This window comes from Cetorhinus maximus, chromosome 2 (genome assembly GCF_964194155.1).
Source record: "Cetorhinus maximus chromosome 2, sCetMax3.hap1.1, whole genome shotgun sequence".
NCBI classification, from domain to species: Eukaryota; Metazoa; Chordata; class Chondrichthyes; order Lamniformes; family Cetorhinidae; genus Cetorhinus; species Cetorhinus maximus.
This window is the reverse complement of record NC_135880.1, coordinates 178,345,092-178,361,064: the sequence shown is the minus strand read 5'-3', so window position 1 is coordinate 178,361,064 and position 15,973 is coordinate 178,345,092. Positions and strand designations below refer to the sequence as shown.

General features: G+C 42.6%; 1 protein-coding gene across 2 annotated transcripts in view; it reads right to left on the bottom strand.

Annotated features, from left to right (window-relative positions):
- Positions 1-12,453, bottom strand: part of cemip2 (cell migration inducing hyaluronidase 2) — an 82,807-nt gene extending 70,354 nt beyond the window's left edge. Inside the window, exon 1 of one of the 2 annotated variants that reach the window (XM_078529772.1) lies at positions 12,046-12,453. The gene's annotated coding sequence lies outside the window, so the exon portion shown is untranslated. Of the gene's footprint in view, positions 1-2,909; positions 2,942-12,045 lie in introns of those variants that run through there. The other variant, XM_078529779.1, reaches the window with a different exon arrangement.
- Positions 12,454-15,973: the final 3,520 nt, after the last annotated feature.

Below are 15,973 nucleotides of genomic sequence, written 5' to 3'. Positions count from 1 at the left end.
AGTGAACCTCCTCTGAACCGGCTCCAGTGCAACTACATCCTTTCTCAATAAGGGGACCAAAACTGTACACAGTACTCCAGGTGCAGTCTCACCAATGCCTTGTACAGTTGCAACAACACTTCCCTATTTTTATACTCTATTCCTTTAGCAATAAATACAAAAATTCCATTTGCCTTCCTTATTACCTGCTGTACCTGCATACTAGCTTTCAGCGATTCATGCACGAGGACACCCAGATCCCTCTGCACTGCAGCATTCTGAAGATTCTTTCCATTTAAATAATAAGTCGCCTTTTTATTCTTCCGACCAAAATGCAGGAGCTGGGTGTATATGTGCATAGATCATTGAAGGTAGCAGGACAGATGGAGAAAACAGTTAAAGCATAAAGTATTCTGGGCTTTACTAATAGGGGCATAGAGTACAAGAGCAGGGAGGTTATGCTGAATTTATATAAGACACTCATTAGACCTCAGCTGGAGTATTGTGTACAGTCCTGGATGCCACACTATAGGAAGGATGTGAACACATTGGAGAGAGTGCAGAAGAGGTTTACAAGAATGGTTCGAGGGATGAGAAACTTCAGTTATGAAGATAGATTGGAGAGGTTGGGACTGTTCTCCTTGGAGAGAAGGAGGCTAAGAGGAGATTTGATAGAGATATTCATAATCATGGGGGTGCTGGACAGAGTAGATAGGGAGAAGCTGTTCCCGCTCGTAAAATGATCAAGAACAAGAGGGCACAGGTTTAAAGTGATTTGCAAAAGAAGCAAATGTGATGTGAGAAAAAACTTTTTTCCCCACAACCAGTGGTTCAGGTCTGGACTGCACTGCCTGGAAGTGCGGTGGAGGCAGGTTCAATCGAGGCATTCAAGAAGGCATTAGATGACTATTTGGTTAGAACCAATGTGCAGGGGTACGGGGAAAAGGCAGGGCAATGGCACTAGGTCATAACGCTCATTCGCAGGGCTGGTGCAAAAGTGATGGGCCGAATGGCCTCCTTCTATGCCATTAAAATTCTGTGAAAAAGAAGCCTCAGCTTTTGGAAAAGAACCTGTATGACTTGTCATATTTCAAGTTTTTTGACTATTTATTATAGGAAATATTTTATCAAATAGTTGCTATTAACAATAACAAACTTGTACATACATTGTGTATTTAACATGGTGCTACACAGGAGCATTATCAAACAAAATTTGACACCAAGCCATGTAAGGGACATATTAAGCCAAAAGATTGGCCAACCAGGCAGCTTTTGAGGAGCATCTTAAAGGAGGAAAGAGAGTTCGAGAGGGAGAAAGGTTGAGGGAGGGATATCAAGAGCTTAGGGCTAGGCTTCTGAAGGCCCGGCCAGCAACGCTGGAACAATTAAAATCGGGGATGAGCGACAAGCTGGAAATGGAGGAGTCCCAATATCTGAGAGGGTTGTGAGGCTCCAGAGGGTTACAGAGATCGGGAGCGGTGGAGGGGGGAGGCCATGGAGGGATTTGAAATCAAGGGTGTGAATTTTAAAACTCTGGCGATTTTGGACTGGGAGCCAGGTTAGTGAGGGCAGGGGTTGATAGGTGAATGAGATTTGGGGTCAATTAGTGTTGGGATTTTGGATGAGCAGGACTTTACCGAGGGTGGAGGCTGGCCAGGAGAGTTAAGCATTGCAGAGAAACAACCAAATTCACACCTCCCTTTAGGAATCTGAGAAAGTATATTTGATCCAGTAGTTGGGATGAAACAAAGCAGTTAGCAGAGTTGGTTGTCTGGCAAAACATGAGATAACAGGGTTTGTTAATACATTCACACATATAACGTTGGGGTAGGTTTCATTCACCTGAGCACCACTGGAAGTTCAGTGCCCAGGAGGGAAGTAACAGGTCCCTTTGATTATTCAACTAATGCATCGCTAACATGAGAGAGAGAGAGAGAAAGAGCTGGGACAGGGTCAGAGGTCGAGGCCTTGTTCTATTGTGTCAAGGAGGGGGAGGCAGCCTGCAGAATCTTGGAGTGCAAACAGTCACAAGAGGGAGAGAGAAAGCAGGTACGAGAGAGAGAGAGAGAGAGGGGGAGAGAGATAAAACACTCTCTTCTAAAGGTTAGGGTCAATTAATTGCAGGAGTTCACCAGTTTATGAAGAGAATTTAGCTCATTAACAGGTTATAATGGAATGCTTTTATTACCTTCTATGTTACAAAAAGCTTCATGAAATAGATTAACATCCACTGCAAACTGTAGTGTCATTCATGTGTCACATGTAAAAGAGGTCAGCCTGTTAGATTACAATGGGGGTCGGTCCCCTTAACAGTGATTTTAACTCAGGCAGATTTTCAGAAAGTAGAGGCTTTCAGAAAGTAATGCATGGGGCATGGGAGATTATAATATCCAGGGCTATTGCTATGGCCAACCACAGTACCATCCCTCCCCCCACCCCCCCCAACACCCCACACCATCATATAGCACCTTTGATGACCTAAGGACATCCCAAAGCACTTTACAGCCAGTAAGGTACTTTTTGAAGTGCAGTCCTGCACTATTGCAATGTAGGAACTGGGGCAGACAATTTGTGCACAGCAAGATCCCACTGCCAGCAATGTGATCATCACCGGATATTCTGTTTTTGTGATGTTGGCTGAGGGATAAATATTGGCTGGGACACTGGAGAGAATGCCCCTGCTCTTTTCCCAAAATACTGCCATGGGAAGGTCTGAGAAGGCAGCTGGGTTGGGGGGGTTGGGGGGTTCGGCACCTCCGACAGCACAGCACTGCGCTGGTAGTGCTCAAAACCCTGGGGTAGGACTTGATCCCAAAGCGTTTGAGCTGATAGGCAAGTGTCCTATTAATAGCTAACACTGCTATATCAGGGCGTAGGAAGAACTAAACTTCAGACCTGACCTAGAGCTATGTCCAATTAGCTTCACTCACCTGCCCTTTGCATGGAGCCCTGCAATTCTTCCACCCCCACACCTCTCTAGTAGGTTCCCCTGTCGAAAGTTCCTTTTCACTCTGCCTCCGCCACCCTTCCTGGCAGCACATTCCAGATCACAGCAGCTCGCTGTGTTAAACAACGACAAAAAAAAATTCCTCCTTATCTCTCGCTCTCTTGCCAATGACATTAAATCAGTCTCTGACCCTGGCTGCAACTGGAAGCAGAGTCTCCCCCTGGTCATTCGATGACTTGTCAGATTGTCAGGGGAGGGGGATGGGCAACATTACAGCTGCAAAAGAACAATGGGGAGAGGGGGGGTTAGTAAAGAAGATTTAAACATGGGGCTCCCTTACAACTTTAAGTCTATCCTCCCACAGCCCAGCCAGACTCTTCACTTTCACTTTAAAATAAAATAACACATGTTTTCTCTGTGCCCAAGAGGTCCTAACTCCTTACCTTGTGTCTGTGGAGCAACTCAAGTCCCTTTAAAAGAGAAAAAATCAACATTCAAAGTTTCTCACCGGTGTGGGGCGAAAAGTTTCCTTAGCTTCCCTTCTTAGGACGTGCAGACTTGGTTTAAAGACAGGCAGGCAGTCGCAGGGGGCAAGTGTTACGATGAGTTGCCGGCTTGGGACATGGCTTGCAGCATCTTGTCCAAAGCCATTGGGCTGTCTCTGCTGATGTCCTATTGCAGCTCCTACATCACAAGCTGCAGCCGAAAGCTCCGCTTCCCCCTTTGGCGTTTCAGTAAGTTTCCATTCGCAAGGAAAATAAACCCCCCCTCCCCTCCCCACCCCGCACCCCCCAACCCCCCAACCCCCCAAAACCCTCTCCTCCCCTCTGCCCCACACACTCGCCTTCTTGCAATTGAGTCAGCCACGGTGCAGAGGGAAAAAAGGAAGTGAATAATGCTCAGATTGGGTTAAATCAGCGGCAGGAATAAGGTGGAGTTTCACTCCGGCGTCATCAACTTCATTTCTCTTGCCCAAGAGTTGCGAAGCTTCTTTTTTCAGCTCAGGAGCGTGTAATTGACGACACCTAATGGACATGTGAAGAAAAGCCAGCCTCGTCCTCTTCACCCCATTTTGTACCATTGAAATATGAATTTTTTGTCATTTCTGCTTTTTGAATTGAAGGTTTAAGCAGTCACATTAGCTTATTACAGGCTCCGTGCTCATGCAAAAACGAGAACTCATAAAGAAAGACTTGCATTGATATAGCAGCACCTTTCTCAGTCACTGAAGGTGGTTTCCCTTTCTCAAAGAGCTTTACAGTCAATGAAGTGCTTTTTGAAGTGTAGTCACTGTGATGTAGGGAAACCCCGCAGGCACACTGCAAGCTCCCACAAACAGCAATGAGATAATGGCCAGATAACCTCTTATGCATTTCCTATTTCGATTGAGGGATATAAATATTGGTCAGGCCACGGGGGTGGGGGGGGTGGAGAACTCCCCTGCTCTTCTTCGAAATAGTGGCCATGGGGTCCTTTACTGAGGTCTGTCCTCCATTTTGATTTTGCTTTTGCCAAGTGTGCCAATCTGTATCTTACATAAGAACATAAGGGGCAGAATCTTCGGCTCGGCGAGCGGGGACGGGGCCCACTCGACGAGGCGTAAAAAGACGCGGGGGTGACGTTGGGCGTGCATCCCGATGTCACTGAACGTCATTTAGGTTTTCAGTTTGGCAGGCGCGCCCCCCGAGTCAGCTGCACACCCGCCAGACTGTCAAAGGCCTATTAAGGCCATTTCAAAAGCCACTTAAGCAGTTTACCTGGGCTGCCCGTCCAACCTTCAGGCTGGCGGGGGGGCAGGCAAAGAGCCCAGGCGGCCTTCGCATTTTTCATGGAAGCTCATCCACGGACGGGATGGGGTTTCGTGAATGATTTAAAATTTTCACAAAAATTTTCATTGAAATGAATGCACATGTCGCAGCTCATGTGACAGTTTCACAGTGTCGCCTAGCCAGCAACACGCACATGCTGTGAACAAATAAAACATTTTAAAAATCTCATTGGGTATAGAGTGCTTTGTGATGTCCTGAAGAAAGACCAGCTCTTATTTATCTATGCACCTAGGCCCCTATCCCCCCACTATATTATCCCAATTTTTGCATTAGTCACAAACCATTTAAACTGCCAGACTAGCGAAAGTGAGTAGCAACTCATACTGTAAATAAAACTGTGCTGGTGCTGCCAAGGGTAGCATCCACCAAAAAAGAGAGATATCACCCAGCATTCCTAACAGCAATGCAAATCCAAAGCAGGATGCCAACATAGAAAGGGTTGCCAACCCTCCAGGATTGCCCTGGAGCCCCCAGGAGCTAAAGGCTGATCCCTAGGACACTGTTGCATGTAACCTAGGAATAATATCATAGGGTCACTTAAAAAACTGCCTCTTAAAAAAAAATCTTCAAACTCTTCTGTTTACTAATTACAAAAATATTTGATACAGGGCAAAAAAATAACTTGCTTGACTGGCAGCCAGGAATTATCCAATTGGGTAACAATGGCTCTATTCACTTTCTGATTGACTAGGGAGGCTCGTGCACAGTGAGGATGCACATGTTGGGTGACCAATGGCTAAAGTGTGGGGGCGGGGCAGTTGGCGGCAGTAGGTCATGTGATGACACCTCCAGGAATATGGCCAACCAGATTGGCTTCATAGCTTGCGCATAGCTAGGTTCTTTTGACCACTTTTGGTTGGGAGAGCTTCCCTGTCTGTCTTCACTTTGAGTTGACTGATCTCAGGTGGTGCAGCAGTTGTCAGACTATCATTTTTCAGAGCACGCCTGGCTAGCATTGGGGGGGGGGAGAAAAATTGGCCAATTTCCCCATTCCTGATTGCCACCCAATAATCCATGCAGGTGGGAGTAAACACCTCGATTTTAAAATTCTCATCCTCGTTTTCAAATCCCTCTGTGGACTTGTGTAGTGTGCAATTGTTCTGTGTTTGATTATGTGAGTCTGGTAATTAATGTATGCACTCTGTGCTTGATTGGTTAAGCCTGGGTGTTGATTCAGAGAAAAATAAACAAGATGTAGAAAGAACTGGAAGCCAGAGCTGAAGCATGGAGTAGACATTTTAAAGCAATGTGAATAAAATCTGTTACGCACATAGAAACTAGTGTCATCTCTGCACAACTCTAAGATATAAAATATACAACACCTTTCCCACTCCCAACCTCTGTAACCTCCTCCAGCTCTACAATTCTGTGGGATTTCAGCATTCCTACAATTCTGACCTCTTGCGCATCCCCGATTTTCATGGCTCCACCATTGACAGCTGTTTCTACAGCTGCCTGGGCCCTAAGCTATGGAGTTTCCTTCCTAAATCTCTCTGCCTCTCTCTCTCTTCCTTTAAGGTGCTCCTTTGAAACCTACATCTTTGATCAAGCTTTTGGACAAAGTGGGGAGTGAAGGGTTAATAATAAAACTGTCTTGTATCTTGAAGCAGCATGTCTTTCAAAGTAAACAGGATGGTTTTGAAATGCCATGACAAGAAAGCGTAGCTTGTCATCTGTGGCAAATGTCTGAGTATTGTCTACAAGAAATGCAAGGAGATAATTGAGTGGAATGGCATCGAGTGTGATAAAGATAGGCAGAGGGATCCATTATTTATAGTATGGAAAGACAATGGTTAAAAAATCCAACTCTTCAAAGAATTCAAAAACAAGTGGAGCGGAAGATCTGTTTGAGAAAAGTAGCTTTGAAGTCAACAATTAAGACTGCTTATGTAATTAGACTTTTCAATAGATTCAAGAGAAAGTACATCATGAGATCTTATTATCTTCTCAACATTGAGTTCAACAACTTCAGACCATGAACTCTGTCCTCCATTTTAATTTTGCCAAGTGCCAATCTGTATCTTTCATGTTTCATGTTTCTATTTTCCTTTATTCTGCCATTAACACTTACTCTGGACCAATGCTTTGTTTCGTTACTACCACCATTACCACTCCCATTGCCTTTTGTTCCATGATATCTTTATCATCTAATCTCTCCCACCCTCTAACCTGTCCCTGACCTTCCCTTCTATACTACCTGACCCTCCCCACTTTCAACAGCATAAAACCCATCACAGTTCTACTTCTCTTCAGTTCTGAAGAAGAGTCATATTGGACTCAAAGCATTAACTCTGTTTTGTCTCCACAGATGCTGCCAAACCTGCTGACATTTTCCAGCATTTTATGTTTCATTTACAGATTTCCACAGTATTTTGCCTTTATATTATTTGAGATGTTATGACATGTTCCTTTAATGTACAAATTAAAATATGCAAAATACAGTTTATAATCAAGCATGGTTTTCAATCCTTCTTTGGAAGGCTCAACAGATCAAGCTTATTCAGTATGTGTTGTGACACACAGGAGAAAAAGAGGTTAACTAAAAGTTAAATGTTAACAAGTACCAGTCCTAATATCTCTTTGTGTAGCTCGTAATTTAATTTTGCTTGGTAGTCACTCCTGGGAAGCACCTTAAGACATTTTGCAATATTAACCGGTGCAGAAGGAAGTTATAACGAACATTTATAAAACACTGGTTTAGCCTCAACTGGCGTATTGCATCCAGATCTGGGCAGCAAATGAAGGTTTTAGACAGGGTGCAGAAAAGATTTACAAGAATGGTTCCAGGGATGAGAGACTTGAGTTATGAGGATAGATTGGAGAAGCTGGGTGTTCACCGTAGCGAAGAGAAGGTTGAGAGGAGATTGGACGGCAGCGGTTCAAGAAGACAGCTCAAGATCACCTTCTCAAGGGCAATTAGAGATGGGCAATAAATGCTGGCCCAGCCAACAACGCCCATGTCCCGCTAAAAAGAATAAAAAAATATTTGCTGGAGGTATTCAAAATCATGAGGGATCTGGACAGAGTAGATAAGGAGGAACTGTTCCCGTTGGTGGAAAGTTCATGAACCAAAGAGCACTGATTTATGGTGATTGATAAAAGGGGGCATGAGGAAAAACTTGTTTTTACGCAGCGAATGGTTAAGATCAGGATGTGAATCACAAAATTTTTGAACGCAGATGCAGCAGGCAATTAGGAATGCACATAGCATGTTGACATTTTTTTCCAAAGGGAATGGAATATAAAAGTAGGGAGGTGTTACTGCAGCTGTATAGGTCATTGGTGAGACCACATCTGGAATACTGTCTACAGTTTTGGTCTCCTTATTTAAAAAAGGATATAATTGCCTTAGAAGCAGTTCAGGGAAGATTCATTGATTCATTCCTGGGATGAAAAGCTTATCCTATGAAGAAAGATTGAAGAGGTTGGACTTATACTCATTGGAGTTTAGAAGAAGGAGATGTGATCTTATTGAAACATATAAGATCCTGAGGGGACTTGACAGGATGGATACCGGGAGGATTTTTCCATTTGTGAGGGAGACTAGGGCACACAATTTAAGAACAAGAGGTCTGCCTGTTAAGATGAAAGTGAGGAAAATGTTGTGATGAGGACATAAGGAATCTGCAAGGGGATATAGACAGGTTGAATGAGTGAGCAAAAACTTGACAGATGGAGTTTTAAGTAGGAAAGTGTGAGGTCATGCACTTTGGTAGGAAGAATTAAAAGACAGACTATTATTTAAATAGAGAGAGACTCCAAAAAAGTGTAGGGATCTGGGTGTTCTTGTCCATGAAACACAAAAAGTTAGCATGCAGGTGCAGCAAGTAACTAAGAAGGCAAATTGAATTTGTATTGCTAGTGAGATGGAGTTTAAAAATAGGGAAGTCTTGTTACAACTGTACAAGGTGTTGGTGAGGCTGCACCTGGAATACTGTGTACAGTTTTGGTCCCCGTATTGGCATTGGAGGCAGTTCAAAAGAGATTCACTAGGCTGATTCCTGGGATGAAGGGGTTAACTTATCAAGAACGGCTGAACAGGTTAGGCCTTTATTCATTGGAGTTTAGAAGAATGAGGGGTGATCGTATTGAAATGTACAAGATTCTGAGGGGGCTTGACAGGGTAGAAGTTGAGAGGATGTTTCCACTAGTGGGGTAATCTCGAACTAGGAGACATAGTTCATAATAAGGGGACACTCATTTAAAACTGAGATGCGAAGGAATTTCTTCTCTCAGAGGGTAGTGAATGTCTGGAATTCTCTACCCCAGAGAGTTGTGGAGGCTAGATCACTGAAAGTATTTAAAGAGGAGATAGATAGATTTTTGAAATATCAGGGAGTTGAGGGCCATGAGGAGCTGGCACGAAAGAGGAGTTGAGGCCTGGGGCAGATCAGCCATGATCTTATTGAATGGTGGGGCAGGCTTGAGGGGTCGAATGGCCTACTCCTGCTCCTATTTCTTATGTTCTTATGTTCTAATTTTTTTCTCTCAGAGTGTAATTATTATGTGTCACTCTCTTCCCCAGAAAGCAATGGAGGCTGGGTCACTGAATTTATTCAAGGCAGCGCTAGACAGATTTTTGGTAGACAAGGGAGTCAAGAGTTATGGGGGGGCAGGCAGAAAAGTGGAGTTGAGACCACAACCAGATCAGTCATGAGCAATCTCAGAGGGCTGAATGGCCTACTCCTGCTCTTAAGTCCTTTTTAAGTTAAATTTTTATGTCCTATGTCCCTATCTGGGATGGACTGTCTGGGAGTGTGGTGGAGGCAGATCCAATGATGGCTTTCAAAAAGGAACTGGATAATTATCTGAAGTAGAAACAATTTCAGGGTTAGAGGAAAAGGGCCAGGGAGTGGAACTAGGTATATTTAATATATTTATAGGTATATTTACCAATATTGCTTTGTCATTGTTAACAATTACCCTCCATTACTGCAGCTGATCAGACAAACAGGAACACAGGAAATGATCTGACACTCGATTAAATGAAAGTTGATGGATAAGGGTCTGAGGTGATCTGTGCATCAGATAATTCAAATTAAAGAACACTGGAATGGCAATAGGCCATTCAGCATGTCCAGCTTGTCCCATCCTTCAGTTAAATCAAGACTGATCTCTATATTAACTCCATCTACCTTCCTTGGTTCTGTAACTTTTAATACCCTTTTCCTAACAAAACTCTATCAAGCTCAGTTTTGAAATTTCTAATTCGCCCCAAGCCTCGACAGCTTTTTGAATGAGAGAGAGAGATTTCCATACTTTCCGCCTCACTTTGCATGAATAAATACTTCCTAAATAGCCTGGCTCTAATTTTGAGGTTCTGCCCCCTTGTTCTGGACACCCCCCATCAGAGAAAACAGTTTCTCTCTATCTACATATGAACATATGAGTTATGAGCAGGAGTAGGCCACTCGGCCCCTCGAACCTTTTCGCCATTCAATAAGATCATGGTTGATTTGATTATAACCTCAACCCCACATTGCTGCCTACCCCCGATAACCTTTCACCCCCTTGTTAATCAAGAATATATCCACCTCTGCCCTAAAAATATTCAAAGACTCTGCTTCCACTGCCTTTTCAGGAAGAGAGTTCCAAAGACTCATGGCCCCGTGACAGAAAAAATTTTTCCTCATCTCTGTCTTAAATGAGCGGCCCCTTATTTATAAACAGTGACCCCTAGTTCTAGATTCTCCCACAAGAGGAACCATCCTCTCTACATCCACCCTGTCAAGACCCCTCAGGATCTTAAAGGTTTCAATCAAGTCGCCTCTTACTCTTCTAAACTCCAGTGGATACAAGCCTAACCTGTCCAGCCTTTCCTCATAAGACAACCCACCCATTCCTGGTATTAGTCTAGTAAACCTTCTCTGAACTGCTTCTAGCGCATTTACATTTTTCTTTAAATATGGAGACCAGTACTGTACACAGTACTCCAGATGTGGATTTACCAGTGCCCTGTACAACTGAAGCCCTACATTTGTATTCAATTCCGTTCACATTAGCTTTCCCAATTACTTGCTGCACCTGCATACTAGCCTTTTGTGATTCATGCACTAGGACACCCAGATCCCTCTGAATCTCAGAGCTCTGAAATCTCTCACCATTTGGATAATAAGCTTCTTTTTTATTTTTCCTGCCAAAATGAACAATTTCACATTTTCCCACGTTATACTCCATTTTCCAGACCTTTGTCCACTCACGTAACCTATCTATGTCCCTTTGTAGCCTCCTTATGTCCTCTTCACAATTTACTTTCTTACCTATCTTTGTGTCATCAGCAAATTTTGCCACCAATCCTTCCCATCCCTTTATCCAAGTCATTTATATCTATCCTATCAACTCCTGCAATCATCTTAAACACCCCAATTAGATCACCCCTTAATCTTCTTTTACTCAAAGGAATACAAGCCTAGTCCCTGCAACTTGTCCTCATAATTTAACCCTTTCAGACCCGGTATCATTCCGGTGAATCTACGCTGCAGCTCCTCCAAGGCCAGTATATCCTTTTCTATTAAGGAACTATTTATCCTACAATGTTACATATGTTTGAAATGAGCTTTGGTTCTTCAATTCAAAAATATTGAGAGAGTAAATTTGTTGAAAATTCCATTGGTTTCAAAATCTAGCAAGCAGCTCATGTGAGAAAAGCAGATTTTATTTCCAGTCTAATAATTTTAGAAAACAAATAGTTTTTTTCTCAGAAGTTACCTTCCAGACTGAGCTGGGGAGCTTTCATTTGCAGTATCCACATGGCATTGGGTAACATTGCCAGCAGTTTCCTGGAAAACCTATTACAGTTGAAGAATGAGACACTCAGGGAGTTGCATAAATCACATAAGTCCACAATCTTGAATTTGGGTGGGCTTTATTGCCAAAGGTTAACAACAGAAAAAATTGGATTGCAGATGTATGTGGGTGGATATCAGTTTTTCTGTTGAGGGAACACAGGCAGAGTTTAACATAATTATTAGTAATGTTTCAACTACAATGAGAATTTATATAGCACCTTTAATGCAGTAAAACATCCCAAGTGCTTCACAGGAGTATGATCAAACAAAATTTGACACTGTGCCACATAAGGACAAATTAGGACAGATGAACAAAAGTTTGCCATGTACAAACACTAAAATAACAAAATGACTCAGTTAAGATGACTTATTTGTGCAGGTAACTGTCAATGACCCAGAAATTGAAAGAGAAAAAAGCTTTTACGAAAGAAATGTAATGAAACCAGAAGATGTTGATCTATGTTGAAGCAACAGGCAAATCATTTGCAGTGCAAAGGCTTACCTAACGATTAGAAAAGGCTGTTCAGAGTTTGTGCTTGCTAACTTCAGCAGTTGAGTCCAGTTGGTCAATCCTCAGGAGAAAGCAGTGAGAGTCCAGGTTTGGCTACCAACTCACTTTCCTCTGCGTTTCAATGGAAATAATTTAACCTCCTGCAACTGGCTAGTTTTAAAAAAGAACTTTGCAAATCGAAGTTGTGTTTTTTTTCTTTCCCGTCTTCAAATTAAAACACTGTTATAAAGACTGTCCCATTTAACTTTAAATCATTGGAACTCCCCACAACATAACTGAGTTCGACTTTCCCTCTCCACAACTCCTCCCTACCCAAGCTGTAGGATCTGTTCTACTCATTGCCGCCTGCTTCTTATGTAAGGAGAAGATGCTGACCTGTGCTCCTCCTCCATTGGATCTGGAGAAGAATTTTTCAGGGTGAATAATTCAATGTTGTTCCAACAGCCCCTGATTTCTGTCAACAGGATTTTACTTCAGATAACATTCCCCTGACAGGGCACGTACTCAGGATGGAGTCCTGCATCTTGCTAATGCTTCCTCTTCCAAATCATTTCCCCCCATAAGTGCAAAATAAACATTGACCATGAACATTATATTTTGTAAATAGTCATCCCACAATTGCATTAATCCAGTCATGAGGTACCAGAACTAAATGAGAACCAAATTAGCTGCAGCGTTTTAACCCATGGCCATTGCAAAGCAATGTGTGCTTGTAATCCATTAAAATTCCCGGCTGTGGCTCAGATGGTAGTTCTCTCTCACCTATGTGTGCCAGAAGGCTGTGGGTTCAAATCCCACTCCAGAGGCTTGAGACAAAATCCAAGCTGACATTCATAATGCAGCAGTCAGGAAGTGCTGCACTGTTGAAGGTGCTGTCTTTTCAGATGGGACATTAAATTGAGGACCAGTCTGTCCCCTCCGGTGGACATAAAAGACCCCACAACATTATTCAAAAAAGAGCAGGAGAGTTTTCTCCCCCAGCATCCTGATCACTATTTATTCCTCAACCAAACACCACTAAGAAGAAGATCATTATCACATTGCTGTTTGTGGGGTCTTGCTGTGCATAAATTGGCTGCCTTATTTCATATAGTGAAACAGTGACTATACTTCAAAAGTGCTTCATTAGCTGTAAAGCACTTTGGGGCATAAGAATATAAGAAATTAGAGCAGGAAGAGACCATACGTCCATCGAGCCTGCTCTGCCATTCAATATGATTAAGGTTGTGCAAGGTGCTATATAAATACTACTCTTCTTTGTGTTTGATGGGGCACTTATACAGCAGTTTCTGTGTCAATCCGACATAACTTTTGCACAATATCCATGCAAATCCTCCAGATTAACAATGTTATCCTCCCTTGTCTGGGTGATATTGTTCCACCGGCCCCTTGACAAATACAAATACTCCCCAGAGGTGAGCTGCAACTAGTAAACAATGGATAGTCTGCGTAAATTAAGAAATTGTTGTAACGTTGTTCAATTTTAAATAGCCAGGCAGTGAAGGATCGAGCTGGAGCGCAATCATTACAACTTTATAAGCTTTTATTTACAGAGATGCATATTACAAACATGCACCTCCCAACCCAAGAACCACAGTTTTGGTCTGCTCCTATGTATGGGAGCACAAGTGAATCTCCAGTGAATCGTTTTTTTATTCTTTCACGGGATGTGTGCATCACTGGCTAGGTCAACGTTTATTGCCCATTCCTAATTGCCTTTGAGAAGGTGGGGGTGAGCTGACTTCTTGAATCACTGCAGTGCATGTGGTGTAGATACACCCACAGTGCTGTTAGGGAGTTCAGGATTTTGACCCAGCGACAGTGAAGGAACAACGATATATTTCCAAGTCAGGATGGTGAGTGGCTTGGAGGGGAACTTGCAGGTGATGGTGTTCACTTGCATCTGCTGCCCTTGTCCTTCCAGGTGGTAGTTGTCGTGGGTTTAGAAGGTTCTGCCTAAGGAGCCTTGGTGAGTTGCTGCAGTGCATCTTATAGATGGGACACACTGCTGCTACTGTGTGTTGGTGGTGGAGGGAGTGAATGTTTGTGGATGGGATGCCAATCAAGCGGGGCTGCATAGTCCAGGATGGTGTCAAGCTTCTTAAGTGTTGTTGGAGCCACAGTCATCCAGTCAAGTGGGGAGTATTCCATCACACTCCTTGTGCCTTATAGATGGTGGACAGGCTTTGGAGAGTCAGGAGGTGAGTTACTCGCTGCAGAATTCCCAGCTTCTGACCTGCTCTTGTAGCCACCTGAACTCTAAACACTCAATTACTAGATTTTAACAGTGATGTAAGTTTATAATGCTATTTGGTCTTTTTTTTCCCCCATTAAACAATTGTTATCACTGATCACAGAAGAATTAAAGTGAGTTTGTGGATCCCATATGGTCCCACTCCAAGGCCATCGAAATCTAGGCAGGGAGTGGCGCAAACCCTTTCACATACTGGGCCTGTGCACAGTGCATTACACCAGGCCCAGGAACAGGCCTCATGACCTGCTTACCTCGGTTTGCCAACACTCCAGATTGCCATGGAGTCTCCAGGAATTGAAGGCCAAGCTCCAGGCCACTAGTGGGAGAGACAATCAGGAGAAAAACTATGGGGGCATTAAAAAATATTTTATATCTTTTGTTTCATTTTTTTTAACTCTTTTATGAACGGGTCAAAGTCACCTAAATCAAGTCATGGAAACTCGAGCCGCAAGAACTCACATAATTTTCAAACATATTCATAAGAAAATGCACAACATATTAACAAAGGTATATTGGACAGGAGATTGGTGGTGTAGGTATAGGTAAAAAGATAGTTACCGGCTGAGGTGAGAAAGTAAAGTTGGGAACACCTGTCAGGAGGACAAAGATAAACAGAGCTTCAAAACAGAAGGGGCAAAGTGATTGGTAAAAATTGGGGAGGCAATTAAGATCTGACATAGCTAAGAAGTGAAATTGCTAAGATCTGAATGAACTAAGGTGTGAAGTAGCTAAGATTGGAAGTTGCTAAGATCTGAAGTTGCTAAAATCTGAAGTAACTAAGGCATGAAGTAGCTAAGATCTAAGTTAAGATCTGAAGTTGCTAAGATACAAAGTAATTAAGGTATGAAGTAGCTAAGATAAGTTGCTAAGATGTGAAGTAACTAAGACGTGAAGTTGCTAAGGTGTGAAATTGCTAAGGTGTGAAGTTGCTAAAATTAATGTTCAGGGCAGAGGAATTTTGAGGTTTTTTTAAATGTTTTTGTTATTATTAACAACAAAGAACAAAAAAGAATCTTGTGACCATGAGTAATGACAATCATTGCGATAGCTGACATTGTTTGGGAATAATGGAGGAAAAGGATGTAGTTGAAATTGTTGAGAGGAAGAGGATATAGTTGGGAGAGATAACTGAAATAACAGAAAAAGTACCATAAAAAGTGGAAAAAGAAAGGGGGAGAGTAACTGAGACACAGGAAGAGATAGAGAGAGAGAGAGAAATATATCTACTGATCCTATAAAGAGCAGGATTGAAGAAGAGATTCCAGACATTTATAAAACCCATCAATTTGGTGAAAGGAATATGTCCGTATATAAATGGAAACCTGCTGATGCAGGATCTTTGAGTAAATAGATATTCTGGAGGTTTATCGATTTAACCCCTCTTCATTTCAGCCTAGCAGCATATCCTTCTATTCCTTTCACCCTTATATTCTTAACTTGCTTTCCCTTAAATGCATCTTGGCTATTCACCTCAACTACTCCTTATGCTAGCAAGTTCCACATCCTCAAATATTATTTTTGTTGACAGTCTGATTGCCTCATCTGATTTATAGCCATACTCTGAAGATATGGATTGTTAACTATTGGCTACTGTAAAGGAGAACGATAAGATATTCAGTTACTGAAGTTCCAGATTGAAATGTATGAATTTCTCATGGGAGGAGT